This window comes from Callorhinus ursinus, unplaced genomic scaffold (assembly GCF_003265705.2).
Source record: "Callorhinus ursinus isolate GAN/ISIS: 27379988/994484 unplaced genomic scaffold, GSC_fseal_2.0 scaffold19, whole genome shotgun sequence".
NCBI lineage: Eukaryota > Metazoa > Chordata > Mammalia > Carnivora > Otariidae > Callorhinus > Callorhinus ursinus.
Window position 1 is genome coordinate 17,811,133 of NW_027397081.1, and position 24,553 is coordinate 17,835,685.

At 46.3% G+C, this 24,553-nt stretch overlaps 1 long non-coding RNA gene across 1 annotated transcript; it reads right to left on the reverse strand.

The window, feature by feature from the left end:
- Positions 1 to 3,997: 3,997 nt before the first annotated feature.
- On the reverse strand, positions 3,998 to 7,429 carry LOC141374576 (uncharacterized). The gene is made up of 2 exons (XR_012381591.1): positions 7,171 to 7,429; positions 3,998 to 4,246 (listed from the first exon to the last, which is right to left on the reverse strand). It is a non-coding gene; the product is annotated as an uncharacterized lncRNA (long non-coding RNA).
- Positions 7,430 to 24,553: the final 17,124 nt, after the last annotated feature.

Below are 24,553 nucleotides of genomic sequence, written 5' to 3' on the forward strand. Positions count from 1 at the left end.
GTGACTGGCGGACTTGGAGGCAGCTGTAAGGATTACATCCTAACAATGGAAGAACCTGAGTCTTACCAAAACCGGTGTGGGCACCGGGGATAGAGCTAGTGTATGGCAAAATCCGTACGGACTGAGCTGACTCTCATTTGTCCGGCTGTAGAATGGGAATAAATCTTTTTTTTTTTTTTCCTGACTCATCCTTTAGATGAGAGTCAGGTTTTTGTACCCACCCAGAGGACAGCTCTTGCTATACTTATTTGCAGGTAAAACAGAAGAACAGAGAGGACTGGGGTCCAATAGAGAACCTCAGCTTCCCTTTGAACTTGGGAGTTTGTAGGTAAGGTGGGCAAAAAGGAGCAGACAGATTGACTTCAGTTCTAATCAGTAGACTTCTCCGAGAACCTCAGAAGCGGGCAGCAGAGAGCTGAGGTTGTGTTCAGCAGATGATCGCAGAGGGAGGTAAAAGAGATCTGCCATCCTGGACCTCTACATGTGACCAAAGTTCTTTCTCCTTTAGATGAATCCTCATGGCCCCGTGAGTTTTTGGGAAACACCATCCCTGAGGGTCTATCTCAAAATTTTGCTTCTGGCCCAGGGACGGCGCCCTGGAGTCCAGTATAGGGCCCACCCAATTCTGATCGTGGGTAATGGGATGCAGTTGGGACGGTCCCACCTGCGGGCCCTCGTCCCCTAGTGGTGATTTCCTCTGGCAACGTGCTCCCCAGGAACTGGCAGAGGAGTGAACTTTAAGGCCGGGAGGATGGAGGCTAAGGCTGAAAGGTTGACTGCAAGCAGTTATTTAGGGGATTAGATATGCAAGGGGTGACTAGGAGAACAGACCTCTCAGAAATGCGCCCAAACACAGAGAAAGGGCTGGATCAGGGTCTAGAATTCTCTGTCTGCCTCTGAACTCACAGCTGTCATTGTCTCCAACACTCATCATGACATTCAACATACATTTTCCTCTGACATATTTGTATTGTTTTCTAAACTGTATGACAAATAGTTGTGCTGAGTGAGTGCCGGGCATCTAGCAGGCAGGCAGTAAATATTTGCTGAACACTGAAAGAATGCGGTGGCTTGGCTGTCAGTATGGCTCCTATTCAGAATCCATCCCCAGCGCTCCATTCATATGAGGCTGGGTGGATCTCCTGTTAAAGGGTTGGCCAAGCCCTGCCTGACCAGAATGGGCTCTGTGAATACTGGAACATTCTCAGCCATGCTGAGTAAAAGCCATCAGAGCAAGAAAGAGGGACGGCTGGGGGGAAGTGCAGCTGGGAGTTTTCCTAGAGACGCGGTGCGGCTTCTTTGTTCTGGTAGATTTCAGGCAGAAGGAACAGCAAATTTTACTGTCTGCAAACTGCCAACGAGCTACTCCCTCCGCTTTTACCTCCGTCCTTCCCAACCTGGGAATTCATTTGCTGCTTCTCTCTCCTCCTCCTCTGCCCCAGAGCAGTCCCCAGGAACAAAGCTCTTTGTTGTGAACACCCAACACGGAATTGCACAGTCCCTGGGGCAAAAATCGGGGCTGTCCTCCAAGGACAGAGTGATCGCCGGGGCAGAGACCCCCACCTGTTGATCTCCCCCTTCCCGGGGTGAGCGGCAACCCGCATTGTGCTTCAGCCGCACGCGCTTCTACACCAGGCTCGGCAGATGGCGCTGGTGAGCAAAGCCGGTCCCCTCCCTCCCCCGCCCCTCCCCGCGGCCAGAGCCTCGCTGGTCTAAAGCGAAAACAGATGTTTTCATCATTTCTGTATCTGGCATGTGACTTGCAGTTCAGCAGTGTGCCGACATAACCCAGAGTTGTGCGTTCTCTTCATCGCCCGCAAAATAAAAATTCTGACTTAAACGAGCCTTCCTCCTAAGTGAGCCACGGACACATGATCTGTTTAACCCAAGGGGCACATATTTTAATAGAGCTCCAACTGCAACCGCCTTTGTAGCCAGCCCTGGCTCTGTAATTGGGAGGTTGTCTTATTTATTTATTTATTTTCCCAGAGAAAAGCCAGGGCAGCCAGACTAGCTATCTTTACACCAAGGGCTGGGGAGAGGCGCTAGCTTTTTTAAAATAGCCCTGGTCTGGCCGGCTGGCTGGTGAACGCGTCTGCGTGGGAGCCAGTGCGCCCTGAACAAAACAGGAAGGCCGGGCGGGCGCGCCCTGTTCCCCGCGCCCCCGGCAGGTGGCAGCATTGGCCCGGGCCAGCCCCAGAGCAGGGCCCTTTTACTTTCGGTGGCCTCAAAATTATTAGTTCCAGATGAGTTCTTGCAATTGTAATATTTGGTTTAACCCAATCTGCCCGATTGCGTCAGCACACGTTCAAATACAGCCGTCTGAAGCAGACATCAGAGGCATGTTTCAGGGGGTGTCAACATTCCTTACCCTTTGAAAGAATTAAAAAAAAAAAAGGGGGTTTGTTTTTTCTAAAAAAAAAAAAAAAAACACGAAAGAAGGGTGAGCCTGCATGTGGCTGGGGTGCCCAAGAGGGAGCGGAACAGGGGAAATTCAGGGAAGGCGTAACAATAGAACTTTGTGGGCTGAAGCCTGCTAGAGTGGAACTGGATTTATTTGTTGAACTGGGAAGGGACCTCTGCGCTCTTTGAACGGTTAGAGCAAATAAGCAAAACTGGTGGGCATTTGGTTTTTTAAGAGAAGAGCCCCGCAAGTCACGTAGTTCCTATTGTCAGACACAAAACACACACTGTCTATCTGTGCCTGGGCCTCTGCTTACACTTGGCATGGCTGCTCAGGAAGGGGCCGCCCTATTTTAACACACAGCTTTGAGGGGTACCCCGAGTTTCCATGCTAAAGGTGCAGACCAGGTTTCCTAAGGACACCAACTCAAGGCCCCGGGGGACCCAGTCAGAAGACAGAGGCCCTCCTTAAGTCTCCTGGCGAGGGGATCTGCTGGAACCCTCCCTCAAGTGTCTTATAAACAGCCCTGCTGCAGTCAGTCACCAACGCACCCTGCTACTTGACTTTGGGGAAGCCGGGGGACCCACTCTGGTGGTATCAGGGTTACAGATGTGTCAGCTGAGGCTAAAAGACTCTGAGCCCTGGGGCAGAGTAGCAAAGCATGCCGAGAGTCCAGGAATCTGCTCCAATGACCAGCTAAGAGTCTTGCTTCCCCTAGCTGAGATGCAAGAATCCGGTGCGAGGAGCTGCTCGCCGTCATGCCGTCCTCCCTCCCCCTGCCTGCACCCCACTTTTAAACCTGTGCTCAAATTCCTCTAGCACCTCTCTTGAGGTTGCGGAAAGATGCCTGCTAGCATGACAGGGAGCCTGGCCGTTTCCTTGCAGGTCTCTGACTTGACATGGTACTGATCAAAAGCCGGCACCCGTCTGGCAGATGCTTCCAGTCCTGCCTGTCGGAAGCCGGGGGCTGGCGCTGGCGTCAGGCAGGCAGGCAGACTGATCGGCCATCTTGTGGGATGTGGTTGGGACCTCTCTCCCCTCCTCCCTCCTCCAGGGGCCACCCCACTGCCTGCGTTACACACAGAAAGGGTGGTGGGACCTCCACACAGCTGGCCAAACACCTCCAGAATGTTTAAGGATGCAAGCCTCCTGCTGTTTCCCTTTCAGCTAGAAAAATACGTGTGTCCCCACAGGTTGCTGGGGAAAGGCTGACTGTCAGTGGTAGGATGCACCTTGATCATAGGGGATGCTCTGTTTGGAGAAATAATCAAGCAGACAAGCGAGCGCAATACTTACCACAGTCTCCTTACCCGAGGAATAGTTAAGCAATTCCAATATTCCTTCTCACCGCCACACTGACTGTATTCCCTTTTGAGAATCAGTGTTTCAGATCCTATAATCCAGAGGATCTTAACCCTGGCTAGTTAAGAATCACCTGGCCCCCACTCCAGAGCTGTTGAAATCGGAATGGAAATGAGGGGAGGGATAGACATCATAATTTCAAACCACCGTTCCCCCAACCAGATGATTATAATGTACATCTAGAAGGAAAGAAAGAAAGAAAGAGAAAAGAAAAGAAAAAAATCACTGCAATTTTGTTCCAACTTTCCTCGTTTTACAGATGAGATTCCTAAGAGTTAAGGGGTTAAAGGGTTCGGCCAAGGTTGCACAAGTTCAAGTCCAAGCCTGGAATTTCTGTATAATACCTCTGGCTCCTCTGTGATGATTGAGCTTTTCCTCAGTCTTCAAACCATTGGTGATGGAGCCAGCCATCTCTTCTATGCAGTTGCTTTTCCTTGTTCAGTGAGACTCTCCAACAACCACACACCTGTGTTGCTGTTGCTATAAGAAATTTGGAAAGAGCAAATGCTTTTTGAAGAATTTTCAGTTTTTCTGGTTTAAATAAAAGCATATATTCAGACAGTTAGAAATGAGGGCCGCCCTTCACCAATTTCCCTTATTTATCCCTTCTGTTTCCAAAAGGGATTTGCACCTGCAAATGACCCCTCATGGTGAAAACTGGTCCAAAATGATCTGTTTTTATGGGTGAGGCAAGTGGATCCTATTAAAGCTCACTGACACGTTTAGGATAAAATAGATGGCAGAGGCAAGGTGAGCTCGGGGCATCCTGCCCCTCAGCCTTAAGCTCTGCTCAAGGTGCTGTTTGCTTCTTGGTCTTTTCTTACTGGAGGCAATAAGGACCCTCCAGAATAACTGATCCTGCATGGGCCAGGAATAGGCACTGGCTCATCTCTACGAGACAGGGTTTCTGAGAAGAGGTTTGCCTTCATCAAAGGCATCCAAATCGGCAGAGAAGAAGTCAAACTCTCACTCTTTGCAGATGATATGATACTGTATGTGGAAAACCCAAAAGACTCCACCCCAAAACTGCTAGAACTCATACAGGAATTCAGTAAAGTAGCAGGATATAAAATCAATGCACAGAAATCAGTGGCATTCCTATACACCAACAACAAGACAAAAGAGAGACAAATCAAGGAGTCGATCCCATTTACAATTGCACCCAAAACCATAAGATACCTAGGAATAAATTTAACCAAAGAGGCAAAGGATCTGTACTCAGAAAACTATAAAATACTCATGAAAGAAATTGAAGAAGACACAAAGAAATGGAAAAACGTTCCATGCTCATGGATCGGAAGAACAAACATTGTGAAGATGTCAATGCTACCTAGAGCAATCTACACATTCAGTGCAATCCCCATCAAAATACCATCCACTTTTTTCAAAGAAATGGAACAAATAATCCTAAAATTTGTATGGAACCAGAAGAGACCCCAAATAGCCAGAGGAATATTGAAAAAGAAAAGCAAAGCTGGCGGCATCACAATTTGGGACTTCCAGCTCTATTACAAAGCTGTCATCATCAAGACAGTATGGTACTGGCACAAAAACAGACACATAGATCAATGGAACCGAATAGAGAACTCAGAAATGGACCCTCAACTCTATGGTCAACTGATCTTTGACAAAGCAGGAAAGAATGTCCAATGGCAAAAAGACAGTCTCTTCAACAAATGGTGTTGGGAAAATTGGACAGCCACATGCAGAAGAATGAAACTGGACCATTTCCTCACACCACACACAAAAGTAGACTGGTTGAAAGACCAGTCTATTTTTGGTTGAAATAGACTGGTTTGTCTATTGGTTGACAATAGACAACCGATATGGTTGTCTATTGGTTGAAAGACCTAAACGTGAGACAGGAGTCCATCAACATCCTAAAGGAGAACACAGGTAGCAACCTCTTCGACCTCAGCCGCAGCAACTTCTTCCTAGAAACATCGCCAAAGGCAAGGGAAGCAAGGGCAAAAGTGAACTATTGGGATTTCATCAAGTTAAAAAGCTTTTGCATAGCAAAAGAAACAGTCCACAAAACCAAAAGACAACCGACAGAATGGGAGAAAAGATTTGCAAATGACATATCAGATAAAGGGCTAGTATCCAAAATCTATAAAGAACTTATCAAACTCAACACCCAAAGAACAAATGATCCAATCAAGAAATGGGCAGAAGACATGAACAGACATTTTTCCAAAGAAGACATCCAAATGGCCACAGACACATGAAAAAGTGCTCCACATCGCTCGGCATCAGGGAAATCCAAATCAAAACCTCAGTGAGATACCACCTCACACCAGTCAGAATGGCTAGAATTAACAAGTCAGGGAACGACAGATGTTGGCGGGGATGCGGAGAAAGGGGAACCCTCCTACACTGTTGGTGGGAATGCAAGCTGGTGCAACCCCTCTGGAAAACAGTATGGAGGTTCCTCAAACAGTTGAAATTAGAGCTACCCTACGATCCAGCAATTGCACTACTGCGTATTTACCCCAAAGATACAAGTGTAGGGATCCGAAGGGGTACGTGCACCCCAATGTTTATAGCAGCAATGTCCACAATAGCCAAACTATGGAAAGAGCCAAGATGTCCATCGACAGATGAATGGATAAAGAAGACGTGGTATATATACACAATGGAATATTATGCAGCCATCGAAAGGAATGAGATCTTGCCATTTACAACGACGTGGATGGCACTGGAGGGTGTTATGCTGAGTGAAATAAGTCAATCAGAGAAAGACATGTATCATATGACCTCGCTGATATGAGGAATTTTTCACCTCAGGAAACAAACTGAGGGTTGCTGGAGTGGTGGGGGGTGGGAGGGATGGGGTGGCTGGGTGATAGACATTGGGGAGGGTATGTGCTATGGTGAGCGCTGTGAATTGTGCAAGACTGTTGAATCACAGATCTGTACTTCTGAAACAAATAATGCAATATATGTTAAGGAAAAAAAAAGAAGAAGATAGCAGGAGGGGAAGAATGAAGGGGAGTAAGTCAGAGGGGGAGACAAACCATGAGAGATGATGGACTCTGAAAAACAAACTGAGGTTTCTAGAGGGGAGGGGTGTGGGGGGATGGGTTAGCCTGGTGATAGGTATTAAAGAGGGTACATTCTGCGTGGAGCACTGGGTGTTATGCACAAACGATGAATCATGGAACACTACATCAAAAACTAATGATGTAATGTATGGTGATTAACATAACAATAAAAAAAGAGGTTTGCCTTCAATACTTTGAGATCTTTGATGCTTGGAGGTTGAGTGAATTACCATTCATCACTGGGAACAAGAAAGACAAAGAGCCCAGATATTGTCATGGTGACCAGGTAAACTTGAAAGGAAGTTGAATAAGGAGTGAGGGGCAGAGGTTCCCCGTGGGAACTTGAAGGAGCTACTGGACCTTTCTGGGCTGGAGTCCCCTCCCCTGGAAAGCCAGGGGGATAAACTTGATCTCTGAGGTCTCTTCCAGCTCTGACTTTTCCATGAAGCAATGAGTCCCCTGCTCTCTGGGATCTTCCCATCTTCAGTCAGATGTGAGAGACCAGATTCTCCTCTCTTCCTAAGTCAATTACCCTTGAACCATTTCCCCAGTGGTCTAAGGACAAGTTCATGGCTATTAAAGAGGAAGTCTGGAGATGGGCAGTTACAGAAAGACGGTGACTCAGTCCCTTACCCATGGCGTGGTGATTTCACAAAGGACACTCACTGTAAATTCTTCTGGTAGAATTCTGTCCCTTCTTGGAGGAACTTCCTAGGGATCTTGCATCGCTGGGGTTCATTTGTCCATCCACCCATTTCCTCCATCACTCAACTTTTATTAAGTACCTACTATGTTTAAAAAATGAGTAAGAAATGCTCATACTCAGGAGTAACTCTTCCAGACAACGAGAGACTAAAGAAGCATTGTAATTAAATATAATCTGTGAACCTTGACTGGATCCTAGATCCAAGGAGAAAAAAGCTATAAAAGACACTTTGGAGACAATGTGGGAAATCTGCATGTAGACTGCATATGGGATTACTCATAATTTCTTAGATGTGATCATGATATTGCAGTTTTATCAAAGAAAGTCCTTTCATTAGAGGCATGCCCAAGTATTTAAGGATGAGTGTCATGTTTGCAACTTACCTTCCAATGATTCAGGAAAAAACAAACAAACAAACAAACAAACAAACAAACATAAATGTGCCAGAATGTTAGTGATGTATGAATCAAGGATGGAGTATATTGGTGTTCCTTGGCTAGTTATTCAACTTTTCTAGATAAAACATTTTCAAAATAAGAAAGCAAGAGAAAAAAGAAGTATCTCTCTCCTCAGGGAGCTTACCATTTACTTACCACTTCCTCTTTACCAAAAAGGGCAAAAGGACATGTGCATCACTGTGGTTAATCAAAGGCAGAGCGGAAAGGATGGCCGGTGGAGGTATAAGTAATAAATCTTGGGGGCTCAGAATAAAGAATGGCTCATTTTCCCTAGGGTTCTGGTGGTGGTGAGGGATGTCTAACTCGGTGGGGCAGCGTTTGAGTTAGGTATAGAAAGATGTGTACTATTTCAATAGGAAAGGGCATGGTGGGGGGTTTCAAAGCTGAGAGGATGATAGAAGCAAAGTATAAGCCTGAGGCTGTTTGGGGACCAAGGATCAGTCCAGGGTAACTGGAAGATAGTAAGCAGGTGAAGGGATGCACTAGGATTTAAATATTCGTTGTTGTCTGATGATTGGTGGCCTTGAATGTCATAGGAAACAAATTCAAACTCTAGCCATCTCAAAATGAGATCAACCAGATGTATACTTTATTCTCTATCCACAACTGTCTGCTGTATAACCCCCGTCACTCATTTATCTAATTCCTGAATTTTCTGTCGCAAACTCCTGCGGATTCTTCAAAACCAGCATACATGACCCATCTCTCAAGTTTTCCCCAACCTCAGCAGAGAGATTTAGGTGCTCTGGCCTTTTCCAGTCCTGTTCCTGAAACTCACTCACACTCATTGCCCCTGTTGTGGGGAGCATGTACGGCGAGTCTTGACAGCAACCATTTCCGACTACTTTCTCTAAAATGAATCTAGTGCTCCATATTCCCATCCTTGAGTTCCACAGCTCAGTTCATTGGACTGGCCTCGGGCCCTGCTAGTTAGGGTACATACCAAGTTCTCAGCGTTCTTTGGCTTCTTCATGTTGGTTTGGTTCGCTGGCTCCAGGGGTCAGGACCATAAGAGAGTAGCCTGGCTTCTGGCCTGGTCATGCCAGGGTCTTACCTCAGCTGGATTGGTGTCAGTGGGGCTTCACCAGGGCAGAAGATAAAAGCATTCCTCCTCCATGTTGTCAGAGCAAATCTGCATACCTTTGCTGTGTATAGTACCTTCTATATGGTGGTGTGAGTATTTTCTTTGTCCAGCTCCCCTACTAGATCATGAGTTCTTAAAGGGCAAGCACCTTGTCTGAGTCAGCTTTGAGTCTCCAGGACTTAGCACACTCCCTGGTACTTAGTAGGTGCTCAGTAAATGCTTATTTGCTGAGTGGATAAATGAATGGACAGAAGGAGAAGTATCTTTCATTAGCATCCATTTAGATTTCTGCACCATTAGTTCCTTATTTGAGTGCATAATTGAGAATTGACTACTTGTGTAGAAACCAACAGCCATAAATAGGTCACAGAGAGTCTACCTTATTGAAACTTCATCTCTGTGTTTATTTGTATTAGTGTGAGTTTTAAATATGGCTACCTAAGACAGTGAGAGTCTCTAGTGGGAAGCTGTTTATCCGATGCATGTAAAAGAGATCAACTCTGCCTTTGAAATCGCAGTGGGATTTCAAAATGTATCAACAGAGAGCTTGGGAAAGGAGTTGAGTCATAAACCATAATAATCAGACTTCGCTCCTCCGTGTGGCCCTTTTCACTAGCAGATCCGGCAAATACGCACGAAAAACACTAATTAAATCAAAAGATTGCTAAGTAGTCTTCCTGTCCAGTCTGTATGGCAAACCCATGCTCATCACATCTGCTGGGGCATGGCCATGTCACCTCCGTTTCGCACACCCATAAACTGTGTGCAGAGAGTGAGTCAAAGACACCAACTTCGGAACACAAAGCAGTTTCCACCAAGAGCCCAGGCCAGGAACCACAGGGTCTGTTCTGATCACTAAATAACTCTCCTTAGTCCATATAACAGATGGCGGGTAATTGTGTTGGCTTGTGTGTTTTGTCCTGGCAATGTTTCCTTGATTCCTGTTTTCAAAATATCCTCTCTGTCCCTGCCCCCCCCTCCAAACCCCCATCCCCTCTTGCTGAAGGATAGGAGATGAGTCTTTAGTTACTTTCATAATTCAGGACCAAGCCGACCATGTTTGAGAGATTCTTCTAGGGAATAAAAGTTTCATGCGGAATCAAATAGCAGCCTAAATTCCACATAGGGAAGCTTGAAGTGGCTTTGGTGAAGGGATTCCACTGATGAAGAATGAGCGCCTGGTGACCTGACTGGGCACAGGGACCCAGCCCTATGATAGAAAGGGCTTCTTATCTCTTTAGTCCACCTCCTGAAATCAGAAGCACAAGAATCCTCTCCCTACAAATGACTAAGTCTGTGACCAAAGAATCACGTGCCACACCCTCTTCTGAGCACTATTCATAGAACGATTTTGGCTCATTTCAATTCAGTGAGATTCCGTGATTATTTATTGAGCAACTCTCATGAATAAGACACTGCACCAGGTGCTAAAGGGGTGGGGTATTATATGTTAGACATGGATCCTTCTCCTCAAGGCTTTCTAGATCTATATCCTATCTCTACCCCAATTCCTGTAGTACCACAGAACTGATTTCATCCATAGATTCTATTAGATGAATTGCCATAGAGGAGGGGGATCCCAGGAGGCAGGTGCATGGGTAGGGTGAGAGAGGTTATATTCAATTGAGTGTCTTCAACGAAAGTCGTTATGCAAAAGAAGAATAGTCCAGAGACTCCTGAGTGGCTCAGTCGGTTAAGCCCCTGCCTCTTGATTTTGGCTCAAATCATGATCTCAGGGTTGTAAGACTGAGCCCTACATTGGGCTCCATGCTGGGTGTGAAGCCTGCTTAAGATTTTTTCTCTCCCTATCCCTCTGTCCCTTCCCCTGCCCCCACTCACATGCACTCACTCTCCGCCCCCCCCCTCAAGAAGAAAAAAAAAAGGAAAAAAGAAAAAAATAGAAGAACAGTCTGGTTGTAAATTCAATTTCCCAAGACCATTCCCTTAGAAATATTATCTCTAAATTCTCCAGCTTCAGAAACAGCCATCCTTCTGCTTACCATTCAGAGGACTGATAATAAGAAGGCTATAAATGGTCCACTTTCATTATTCTGGGACATTTCTCTTCCCACGACTCTGGTGCCAACCATCCACAGCCATCAGAATGCGGAGCTGGAACTGTGAGCACTGGGTAAAGACCCACTCACTATGAAAGAGATGGACAAGTAGGATTTTCAAAGTGGCTAAAAGAAAATGCTAGTAAGCTTTTCTATGAGAGCTCAGGTACCTTCGATGAAAAGGGAGTGATAAATTTGAAGTTAATTTTGCTCAACATTTCCAGAGGTCTTCCTGCAGGGGCTTTTTCTTGAGTTATGGTGACACTAGAAGTTTCTGTGTTTTGCGTTATAATGAAGAGGCTTCCCAAAAGTCACTTCTTCCCACTATTAATTCTGCCACCCATTAACCCACCAATTAGGGTTGGATTTATTAAATATCTGCTAGGTGTCTAAGCATGACACTCATTTCTAATCATAAGGGGGCCAGCTCCATCCTCAAAATACTGATTGCATCACTTACTTGTTTGTAGAAAGAATAACAGCTCTTGCAGTAGGAGGTTTTAAGGATTAAGTAAGATAATGCATGTTCAAGTGTTTTCTAAGCTCTTAACTACTGCAGCAATGATAGTCATTATGGTTATTGTCACCCTCAAAGAGCTTACAGTCATGTTAGAAGGTCATGGCACACACGTGTAAAACACACACAGTACATGACTAAAAAACTCAATGTTCCAGTGCCTTCTGTCAGGACCCCGAGGCCCCAGTGCCCTCTGTACTGTACCCTTCTGCCCACTGTACACTGGGGTGTCCAGTGACCTCTAGAAATACCCCAGTGCCTAGTGTTCCCAACAAGTACCCTAATGTCCAGTGCCTTCTGTGAGTACCCCACTGCTCCAATGCCCCACATAAGTTCCCCAATGCCCAGTGCTCTCTAAGTGGTTTGACCTAACCCATATTCCTTCTTCCAACATAAAAATGGGGCAATGAATGAAGCTGCCTGGCATCTTTCAATGATTTAATGGTTTTTTGAAGATTGCCAAATTGTCCTTCCTGCCAACTCAGCCATATAAAGCTATTGCTCGAGCATTGTTTCAACCACTCTTCACCTCCCAACCGTGGCTCCACTCTGCCCCTGGACAATCCCTTTGCTCTAGCCAGGTTGGGTTGCCTTACTTTTCAGCAAACCTATCTTGCCCCATTTCACTCCTGCATCTTTGCTGATGCTGGACCCTAAAGCTCCAACTGGCTTCTCCTTTCTGTCTGTACCCCTCACTGTGTTATTGACTCACTTTCTCTGTATGTTTTGTCTAAATCTTTGTATTCCCATGACAACCAGCACAGGGCACTGCACATGGTATGTGTTCGATAAATATTTATTGGATGAATGGTTAATTTTGTCCTCTATATTATATTCAAAAAGATTTAACAAAGGGATTAGTGGTATAAGGCACTGTGCCAGGTGTCCTACTGAGATAATCACATGAAGGATTCCTGTCCCTAAGTAGCTTAACATCTAAAACTGTTAAACAGATATAAACACTCATTTATAGCAGCCAATGACCTGGGTTCTTAACCTGAAATCTATTGACAACTGCCTCTCCCTGTGAAGCTTCTGGAATTATGTGGGAAAAGGTTGTGCATATGCATATCCTGAGGATGGGGTCCACAACCACTGCAAGAGTTAGAGTGGAAGAGGTGGTAAGAAGCAGCAAATTTTGGATTTGATTCTGGATTTATTGAAGGACTGGATGAAGAACATTAGAGTAGGGACAGAAGCAAAAATGCTCGTGGGTTTTCTATTTGAGCAGTTGGGTGGATGTCTTGCCATGTACCGAGGGAGTGATGGTTTGGTGAGGGAGATGGGGGCAGTCTTGGGGAGAGGGAAATTAATAAGTGAATAGGGAGTAGGCTTGGGGTATCTATTAGGCATCCATGCGCAGATGCCAGTGACCTGTTGAATGTCTGAAATGGAGCTGTGGGGAGAAGTCTGGGCTGGAGATAGAAATCCGGTAACTGTCAGTGCGTAGATGGTGTTAAAGTCATGGGGTTTGGCATCATCTGAAAGAGGGGAGGACCACAGAAGGATCCTGGGACTTTTTGAAATGTAGAGATATGGAGGAGAAGGACCCAGCGGAGGAAACTCAGATGGAGAAGCCACTGATTGTGGAGGACATCCAGGTGAGCGTGGTATCCTCAAAGCTTAGAGAAGACGGTGTTCAGAGAAAATCAGTGGTTAGCCAAGTGAAGTTCCTCCCTCAGAAACTCTATCAGCTTAGTGTACTTATTTACTTGTCTATCCCTCTGACTAGACAACTTCTTGAGTGCCACGATCACGTCTTGATTATTTTAGAATCAGCAGGGTAGAGCACAGAGCTGGGCACATCACTGGTACTTGCTCATTATGTAATGAATGGAAAAAAAATCCGAAAGGCCACGCAGGAGAATACACTCTCTGGCTGAGATGGCGTCGTGTCTCTCATGCTTGGAGGACGGGTAGGAGTGGGTGCGGTATGCCCACGGTTCTGTACCGTAGGAGGGGGGACACTGGCGTCGCCGTGTCAGAGAGCTGGAGCCTTGGTAGGACACTTAACCAACAATGTCATTTGTGCACAAGGGCACTTGGCTGGGAAAGCAACTGCACTCCCACCTCCACCATCTGCTTAGCTAATTCCCAGCCCACTGACTCCAGTGTCACTTACCTCTTAATTACCAGCCTTGGCTCCCACCTGGCTTGAAAGACGAGCTTTGCTTCCCCATTACATTTTAAGCAGTGACCCGACGAACCCATCTCTCCTGGCTGAGATGTCCTTTGGTCGCCTTTATCCAGCCCTTCCACTCTGAGATGTCCTGAACCTGCCCGTTTAGGGGTTCAGAGCAGCCTGACATCCTGGTGGCTCTGACAGCTCTCAGCTAGTTTTGTCCACTCAGGGGCAAGGCCCCTCAAGACACAGGGCATTTAGAGGCTCTGAGAGTACCTGGCGTAAGATAAAACCAATGAAGAGGGTAGATGAGAGGTGCTTGGGACCGGTGGCGTAATCTACTGTACATGGACTCTCCAAGTCGGGATGAGGGTAATGACCTGAATCCTGGATACTCTGTACAACGTTCTCACAACCTGGAGAGGATCCCAGTTTAGTTAGCTTATCTCATCCCAAGGATGTCTATTCTTGAGCTATCCTCCCTCTAAAGAAGTTCAGCTCCACCGATTGTTTTATGACATCTTGGTTTTATGGCATGACCCCCCCAGCTGAGTTGACCCAATTTACTTCCTCTTAACTAAGGTTTTTTTCTTAAACCCCAGCCAGTAGAGAAACCCCAAGTTTACCCTTATCCTTCTGAACTGAGCTGCTTCTATTTTATAGGTATGCTAGTCTTTCCCTATGTGGAAAACTTTCCATGACCCTGACAGTGAAGAGGGGAGCATGATGCCTAGAGTGTTGCAGTCTCCTTGGGAGCAAGAACGTATACTCTAGATATGTGTGACAGCTCGGAAAGGTAAATTTTTCCAGCACATTTTTGTGAATGTGCTGGGGAATAGGAGCCTTTATTAAGAAGCCAGCAAGAAAATGCATTTTCCCATTGCGTCCCTTACTATCCCAAGGGGGGAGGAAAGAAGAGGAGTCTTTTTTCCTCCCCTTTTTTGCAGATGGCAACTGAGACATAGAAATAATGAGTTACCCACTAGGTGGATCTGGGACTTGAAACTGGCTCCTTAGATTCCCTCCACAGGTCCTTGGAGAATGGGAGGAGTCACGTGTGATTCCTGGTTTGTCCTTCTGGGATGAAGGTGGCAGACAACGGCACTATGACTGGGGGGGGGCGGTGTCTAGCTAGATCTCTACCCATCTGGCATACATCAGAATCTTTAGAGTGGGCAAAGGAGGGAAAAAGGGGAACTTTCCAGAAACATGGTCATTATATGTTCATGTTTAGACGCTGAATGCTTATATTATAAACCATTTAGCAAAAGCCCTAACAAGAGCTTGACTAATGAGGTATGGGTTAAAAAGCATTGAAAACCAGCTTGAGCTCATCTCTTTTGTCCTCTGTCTCCAGAGCTGGGACAGTGGCCACACAGCTCAGCCACCATCTCCCTGGGCCCTGGCCAGTCACAGGGTCAGAAGGACCTGCTGAGGAACCAGCTACCCTTGGAGCTCCTACTGCCAAACTGTGGTCTCAGATGGAGTGCATTCTGGTGACCTGGTAAACTGAGGCTGACCCTTCATTAACCACCAGGTCTTCCTAAGCACACACCAAGTGCTCTACTAGGTCCTTTGGCTGACAGAGAAAGCCCACAAAGAGTGTGCATTTGAGGTATGGAGTCAAAATATGAGGCTTGACATTGGATTGAGGAACATCCAACTATGAGGCACGTTTATAAAAAAGAAGAATTCTGTGCATTGTTCATGCAGCATTTGAATATTAAATATCTTCTAGGTGCAAAATCTCCTGAATCAGGGGTTGAAAAGGAGGGGGTGGTGTAACAGTCAGGATAAGCTAGGCGGTCCTTCAAGTAACAGCAGTCCCCCAGTTCCAGAGCTTTAACCCAACACAACAGGTTTATTTCTTGCTCAAGTAACACATTCAACAAGGGTGGCCCGGAGTTGTCCATCCCATATAGTGACTCAGGGGCCCACACTGATGGAAGCCTCCTATTGTGTAGTCATACCTTCTGGGGACATGTGACCAGCGAGGGTTCCAAAGGAGGGAAGAGAAGGATGGATGGTTACACTGGCCAGCCCAGAAGCGACATCTGCCACTCCTGCTTACAATTGGTTGGCCTGAACTAGTCATATGACCCTATGGTCGTGCAAGGGAAGCTGGAAAATAGAGGACCCATGGAATATTTGATGAACACTAGCAGCTTCTGCCATAAGTGGGGAGTGGATGTAGAATGTAGATAGAGCCCATACCCCCAATCCCTGAGCAGAACCGTGATACAAAGCAGATGGTGTTCCGCAGCATCAAGAAGGGGCCAGGGAAGTGCTGACAAAGTTTAGGGACTGGATAGCTTTCCGGGGCTGAATCCAGGACAGGGTTTTGGAGAACATGGCATTAGCCTGGGGGCCCTGGGGACTGGTAGGTTTATTAGACTTCATGAACAATGGATGTTCATACAAAAGTGAAGTAGAGTAGTGAGGAGTTTGCTGGAGGGCAGGATCTGTGATGAGGAAAAATAATATTAATGACAAGGTTATAAGAAACACTTACTAGAGCGCCAAGTATAAGGCAGGCGCAGTCCTAAGTGCTTCGCATACATCCATTCTTGCAATCGTCTGGACAATCCTGGGCTGCAATTGAGGCTCAAAGAAGTGAAGTAATTGGCCAAAGCCGCAGAGTATATGGCAGAGCTGGGGTGCTCAGCTGGGCTGTCCAGCTCCAGAGTGGGGACCGTGGATCCCTGGTTGGAGAAACAAACCAGGGCCAGATTTCAGAAGGCAATGAACACCAGGCGAATGTGCCTGGATGTCGATTTTGGAGGTGGAAGTTGCGGTTGAAGGGTTTCAAGCCGGGGAGTGAGGTAATCACGTTTGCCATGAAATCATAAACATCCTGGGGCCCCAGTGTGGGGCTCGGTGGAAGGCTTGGTAGAGAAAGGACCCGAAGATGAGTGCTGAGAGGTGAGGGGGCTGGGGGCCCATCGGAGAGGCATAAAGGCCATTCGGGGCCAGGGACAGCTGACTGGGGATGCAGAAGAGGGATGGGGTGGATTTGCCTGACTGGCTCCGAGTAGGTTTCCTGGGGCGGGGACGGAAGGGGAGAGATTTTAAAGTCAGGCCAAGGAGTTCCATTTAGTAGGAAGGAAAGAGACACCGACTGCTTTGAAGATGCAGCCGCAGAATGTGTTAAGAGGAGCCTCTTTGCCCTCCGCTGTCCCCAATCTGACTCTAGTCACAGGCCCCAACACACCTGACTTTTCAAAGCCTGGGGGGCATTTTCAAAGTAAACCTGAAAGGCTCGTTGTCATTCTTCCGAAAGATCTCTGCACGACAAGCAATAAAATAATTGAAGTCAGGTTGTTGTTTTTTTCTTTTTCTTCTTTCTTTCTTTTTTTTTTTTTATTTTTACAAGAGCCATTACAAAGGTGTGAAATATTAGACACTTACGCATCTGTGAATAAGATTGGAGGCTAAAACGTGTGAGTTCCCGTCTCAGCTAATGAACTGGAATATGGTTTTAATTTTTGAACTGCAAAAATGTTCTGCCTTTTTTGATCGTCCCTGCAGAAGACTCGGTATTTTAATAATTCAGTGCAGCCTAATTACTTTAATTAATCACCTTCTTTTCAGAGATGTCAGTGGACTTCCTTATTTTCCTGTTACTGTAGGTACTGTTGGGAGTTTGAAGAAATTTAAAAAATCATATGTGGAAGAAGAACACAGGTTAACCCTCTCGTGAGGTCTGAGATGCGTGTCCTTTCCCCTCAGAGCGCCCTGTCGTTCTCAAACGGTGGGTGAGGCTCTACCCCAAACTCCTGTACCTTTCGTACCATTCCCTGCCTGTGATCGGTTAACCAAACTGTCTCTGGTCATTCTGTGCCTTAAAAACTGCTGTCTTGGAGACGAGTAAAATGCTATTTAGAGCAAGTCAATATTTTTGCATCTTTCTGAGTCGTGATGAATATACCGGGCATGACAATAGCTTTTATTGTACAATCAATATAATTTGCTTCCCTTGCAGGAAAACATAATTAGCTATAGTTCACGCGGTGGCAATGAAAACGTGCTCATTTCTGAAGTTTGCTTGTGGGTGGAGAGAGTCCTTTCTGGGTCAGAGTGGGGGCTGTCCCGTCCTGGCTCCTAAACCAGTTTGCCTGGGTGTCACTAAGCAGGTCACTTAACTTTGGGGGCCTTTGTTAGATCTTTGCACCAAGGAGTGACCATGCTTTTATACAGAGTTAATAATACATACGTTGCATATTTAGAGGTTTCAATTTAGAGCCTGGCCTTGAATACAATCCATATTGCTTCAATGACAGAACTCTAACATTGACTATTCAACTGGACCTATCATCCCCTCTCTCTCTTTTTTCCCCATGAAAAGCACAGCTTATGATTTTTATCCATTTCCACAATAAATGTAAAAGGGCCCTTAATTGGTGCATAGATTAAGATAGAGGGAGGGAAGGCACCAGGTAGCCTCCCTTTGGCTTTCCTGGGAACAGTTTGTCCCCGTTGGTGGCTGCTCGGCCCCCCAGTCCCCAGTGTGGGCTGACTGCCTGCAACATCATTACCATGCGTTCTACACTCCCTGCACTAGTCTCTGGAGCCTCCGCTTAGTTCAGGCGGGGCAGCTTTGTAAGCAGTCTGAGGTTTTATGAGAACTCAGAACAAAGTGAGGTTTGAGTGGAGACCTTGTCTGAAGTACATCTCTCAGGATTCCTGGGAAAAGGCTGCAAGGAGGCCTCTCGTTTGGGGCTCAAGGTTGAATGCTTTTATTTTGAAATGCTGACTGTCTGAAATCAGATTTTACTCAACCCCGACTTTCGCTTTGAACTGAAGCATACACACACTACCTGTCACCTGAAGGATGCAATTAGGGTCTGCACTTGGAGTTGTGTTTTCTATCAGTGCTGAGGGGTGGACGTGAGCATGAGCCTGGCATTTGTTTGGCTGAAAGGAAAAGAAAGAGAGATTAAAAAAAAAAAAAAACTCCCTTTTTATCTCCTCCCATTTTCTGTGCATGCCCCACCCTCCATCCCCCCAAATCTTCAACAACCTCAGAAGTCACAGAAATCTGTAAGAAAGAAGTTGATAATCAGATCAATTTTTGCCATGGATCCAATAAAGGCTTGTGGTCGAAAACCCTGTTGGTCCTTCTGAGTCTCCTAAGATCTTCTACTGCAATCAGAGATGTTAATTGGTTGAAACTGCCTGTGGTCTTAAGAAGTGCTCCGATTACAGGGAGAAATCCTTTTATGTTGCTGGATTCCAGCCACAGAATCTCTGAAGTAGGAATCTGGCAGAGGTTGAGCCCCCTCCAGGGTGTAAATAAACTGGCCAGGTCTATAACCCAATAAGAAGTCAATTTATTGCATGTGTGTTTCAAGTCACCCAGCCCAAACCCTGCACATTTATTAAAGAAAAGGTGTGGGTTACAGCCGGAGCCCAGACAATGGAACATGGCAAGGGAGGTGGATGATTGTCAAGTCTACACAGTCAGTGGAGGGAAAGAGGGGGCCCTGCAGGGATCAAAGCTTCTCTTCCAGCCTAAGTTTGCAAGGAACTTTCTAGAATCAAGCTGCTGAGCATGACTGGCACACAAAACTGCTTACTTTCCTAGCCTGGAGGCTGAGGCTCAAACGGCTTAAGTGGGTGAACGTTTTATAGCCCCGGTCTAGAAACCTGGGGGCGACATTCTTTGCCGCACTGCGCGCACACGTGGTTGTTATCAGAACTGGAGGTTTTGCTGGGCCAGATCTTGCCGTGACCCACTGAGATGCCAGGGCAGCGTGTTGGGAGGCGGCTCTGAAGCCTTGGGCTGGGAACATGCTGAGCCCCTGGCTTACGCACACAGAGCTGTTTCACTTACATTGCAAAAGGTTGTTTGGGGTTCACCTAATTGTGATCGGGGCTGGAGAAAGCATCAAAGCCTCCCCCCACCCCGCAGCTCGAGCATAATTATATTCCCAGAACGGTGTGTGGCAGCAGGGTGAGGGTGTGAAATGTGCCCAGCCTCGTTTGCATACTGCTCCAGACTGCCGGTGACAGTGAGCTATTAGTGAAACCCAGGACAGTGTGAACAAAGCTGCCTCTTAATTGCTCATTCTTCAGCATTAGTCCATCGGACGACACTACCCACCTACAACTTAAAAAAAAAAAAAAGACCAAAAAAAACTCCCATAAATTTACGGTACCCCACTTTACTTAACATAGCAAACACAATAATAGTCCAGCCAGTCTTTTTTTTTTTTTTTGGGTGGCTTCCCCCCCTTCCATTCCCTTCATTCCCATTGGCTTCTGTGAAATCCCAGAGAACCAATGGGATTCCTCTTCTCCATTCATGTCCTAGCAACAAGCCCTGTTCCAATCTTTCTCTGCCAAACTAACACCTGAAAAATTACATCATGAATAATGGCAAAAGCAGCAAGGGCTGGAGAAGGGCCTTTTTTTTTTCTTTTTCTTTTCTTTCTTTCCTTTTTTTTTTCTTTTTTTTTTTTTTCATCTGTCTGCTACGGAGGTCATTTAAGGTGTTTTAGTCTAGTTTCTTAAAGTGACAATGTCCTAGATTTTTACCTGTCCCCCCCCCAGCACATAGGCTCACATGTGAAATATAAAATGAACAGTAATTAAATATAGTGAAAGGCCTTCAGGTGAAGTGAGGGGAAAACATTTCGTTAGTTGTGTTCCCTGAACATTCCTTGTAACAGTCCTCTTGCAGGGAAGCCCTGGGAGTGGAGGAATAGATTGTTCATATAGTATATTCTTTGGGAAATGACTAAAATATCCCAAACCGCAGAAGCTGCCCACCCACTCTCCCATACAAAAATACAGCCCTTCCTGGTGGCTTCTCTTGCCACAGTTAACTATACCCAAGGCTCTTTCTATTTCGACTTTGAAATAAAGGGCTCATTCTGTGAAGGGGGTCTTGGAGCCAGGGAAGGAACTGCCTTATGAATCTGCGAAAGGTGTGGGGTTGTCGCGGTAAGGGGCTCCGGGGTGGGAGGACCGTGAGCACGTGTGTGTCTGTGCACGTGCAGGGCTGCAAATGCAGACAGGCAGCTGGGAAAATGCAAGAACAACGAGATCCAGATGACCAGGGAGGAAGGAGGTTGGTAGAGAAATCAAGAGGGGGAGGTGAGGCGATAGGGAGTGGGGCGTGGGGGGGGGGCGGGGGGGGGGGGCCGGGGAGGGGAAGGCCTCTGCGCATGCTGGCTTGTTCTCTCCAAATGTGCAAGGGCTTCTAATGAAAATGTCCACCCTTCTAGGCATTTTTCAAGACCCAGACATTGATTTGCCGCTTCCGGCTTCCCCCACCCCACCCAGTCTGGCGCAGACAGCGAGCGGAGAGACGCAGACACAAAGAGAGGCAGACTTGCGCGCGCCCCGGAGAGGGAGTGGGAGAGGGCGGTGGTTAGCACCTGCTCGCGTCCACGTGCACCGGCACAGCCAGCGGGGCTCCCCCCGCCCCCCACCCACCCAGTCCTAGGCACTGAGGCCCGCGCAGTCTGGCATCCTGGGCTCCTTGTATGCCTCTGTGGCATCCTGGGCTCCTTGTATGGGTGGGAAGGGACCCAGGGCTCTGGAGGCGGGCTCGGGTGCCCTGCTGGAGAAGCAGAAAATAGATCTATTTGGTGTCTGGCTCGGACGCGGAGTTTGCAGCTCGCCTCAGCCATCGCCTTGGAAGCGGAGTGGTTAGAGGTGCTGGCAGACAGTCTGCCTTGGTTGGTACTTGTGAAACCGCGTGACTATATAAGGCCCGGGAAGGAAAGAGCACGGTGCCAGCCTGAGGGATGGGCTGGCAAGGGAGCGGAGAGAATTGCAGGGGGCTGGGCTAGACACGTTCGCCTTATCCATCCCGCCACTCCTGCAAAAGTCGTGTGACCAACTGTGGAATCACCAAGAAATAATAAAGGGTGAGGGCGGGAGGGGCAGGTGCGGGAATAGATGCTCTTTCCCGGGAGGCCGGCTTGACAGCCGCTTCCTCCTCTGGCCTGAGAGTCAGCTGGCTTCAGGGTGGCCCAGGAAGGAGACCCACAAGTCCCAAGTCTGAAATGTGTTGGAGTATACCACATTCCACGGTGGAGAGAATTTGGGTCCCCCAGCCCGACGGGGCAGTTTTGGAGAAACAGATGGCCAGGCAGGCTAGGCCAGTAAAAAGGCAGGAGGGGGAAGGAGCACTGGAATGGGAGTTGGGTGTCTTGAGTTAGTTCTGGCTTTGGCAGGGCGATGCAGAGCAGAGCTTCCCCTCTCCTACCCATTGTTGCTGTCAGAGCATTGGATCGGATGATTCATGGGTACAGTGCTTAGAACAGCGTCTAGAACGGACAGTAAGTACTCAACCATATTAGACATTATTATCGCCACCCTCCCACTGGCCTTATGCATAGTTCTGGAACCCTGAGTTAGAATGGATGCGGTCCCCAACTGCATCCTCCTTCACGTGCTCTCCACCCCTTCTTGGCTTCTGAGGTATAACACTTTTCTGCTTTTCTTCCTACCTGTCAGGCCCTCCTTGTCGTTGTCTTTGTGGCACTGTGTCCTCTGGCTGGGCCTCGATTGTTGGCTCTCCTCTGGGCTCTGTCCTGGACCCCTCCTTCTCCCTCACCCCACTCTCCAGTCCTTCACCAAGAACTGTCAGTTTACCTCCTGTTACCGTGACTCCGCCTCCCTACTGCCATCACCCAAGTATAAGCAGCCAATCCTGTTTCGTGGATTTCCTGCTGCATCAAAGCTGGCCCCTCATGGCACAGGTCTGACCTCATCACCCCTGCTCAGGGTCCCTTGCGTTGCTCCCAGGACATGGCTTTGACCTGGCTCCCTGCCTTTCATGCTTCAGCTCATGCTTCCTTCTGTCCCTTGTTCTCAGGGCTTCTGCCACACTGACCTCCCCTTAGTTCCTTCAAAATGCTTTCCTCTCCCACCCTGGGACTTTGTAATGCAAAAGGCACCCCTCAACTAGATAAGTCCTACCCATGTGTCCTTAAGCTCTCAACTGGATGGGAGCCTCGAGGAGTCTGACCCTGCCCCCTTTAGACTAGGCCACCTTCCTTTCTCTGTGGTTTCATAGAGCTGTTGGCTTAAAACTGCACATTCCACTTATTTGATTAGTGCCTGCTTCACCCGAGGACTGTAATGCTGTAAGAATAGAGATTTGATTTTTTTCTTCACCATTATAGCCCTAACTCTCTAGCATATAGTGGGTGCTTAAAGAATATTTGTTGGGTGAATAAATAAAAGAAACTCTCCCAACTATGTGCCACTTGTAAACTTGATAAATATAATTTCTTGCTATAAAAGAATGTAGACTTCAGTGAGGTTGAGAACAAAGCCCTGTACTTTTAGTTCAATTTATGTAACCAATTTTGATGATTTAAGATCAACATTATTGAGGCATACAGGCATACCTTGTTTAATTTCGCTTTGCTTTATTTCACTTTAGAGATACTGCATTTTTTTTACAAATTGAAGGTTCGTAGCAACCCTGCATCAAACAAATCGATTGGCACCCTTTTTCCAACAGCATTTGCTCACTTCGTGTCTCTGGGTCACATTTTGGTAATTCTTGCAATATTTCAAACTTTTTCATTATTATTATATTTGTTATGGTTGACCTGTGATCCATGATGAGGATTCGCTAAAAGCTCAGATGATAGTTTGTGTTTTTTAGCGATAAAATATTTTTAAATTAAGGTGTGTACATTGTTTTAGACATAATGTTATTGCACACTTCATAAACTACAGTATAGGGTAAACATAACTTTTATATGCACTGGGAAACCAAAATACTCACTTGACTCACTTTATTGCTATATCCACTTTATTGCAGTGGTCTGAAACCCAACGGCAGTATCTTTAAGGCATGCCTGTAATTTACATGTAAATTACATACATTAAAACGAACCCATTTTAAGTGTACACTTTGATGAGTTTTGACAAATGTATGCACCCATGGAAGTGCCACCACATCAATATAGAACATTTCTACCACTTATGATGCTTCTTTGCAGGCAATCTTCAACCCTCCTTGGACCCAGGCAACCATAAATCTGTTTTATGTCACTAATGATTAGTTCAGTACTGCCTATTCTGGAATTTCATATAAAGAAATCATACAGAATGTATTATTTGTATCTGGCTATGTTTCCTGAGTATATTTTTGAGATTCACTCATGGTAGCACATATTAGTTTGATCTTTTTATTGCTAAGGAGTATTCCATTGTAAGGAATTATCACGATTTCTTTACTCATTCATCTGTTGGTGGACATTTGGGTTATCTCCAGTTTGGGCTATTATGGTTAATCCAGTCTCAAACATTTCTCTACAAGTCTTTGTGTGGGCATATCTTTCACTTCTCTTGGGTAAATGCGTAACAGTAGAATTACTAAGACATAAGGTAAATATATGCTTAACTTTATTAGAAACTGTCAATTTTCTAAAGAGTGGTCCCATTTTGTTCTCCCTCCAGCAATGAGGGTTCCGGTTGTTCTACATACTTGCTAACCGCCTGTGACTGTGTGTAGTAGTATCTCATTGTGGAATTAATTCTAATTTCCATGATGACTAATGATGTTGAGCTTCTTTTTGTGCTTGGCTATTCATATATCTTTATTTGTGAAGGGGCTATTCAAATCTTTTATGTTCATTTTTTTAAAGTTTATTTATTCAAGTAATCGCTACACCAAATGTGGGGCATGAACTTACCACCTCGAGATCAAGAGTTGCATGCTCTTCAAATGAGCTAGCCAGAAGCCCCCTTTTGTGTCCATTTTTATTTATTTATTTATATTATTATTTTTTAATGATTAAATTGGTTATGTATTTATTTATTTATTT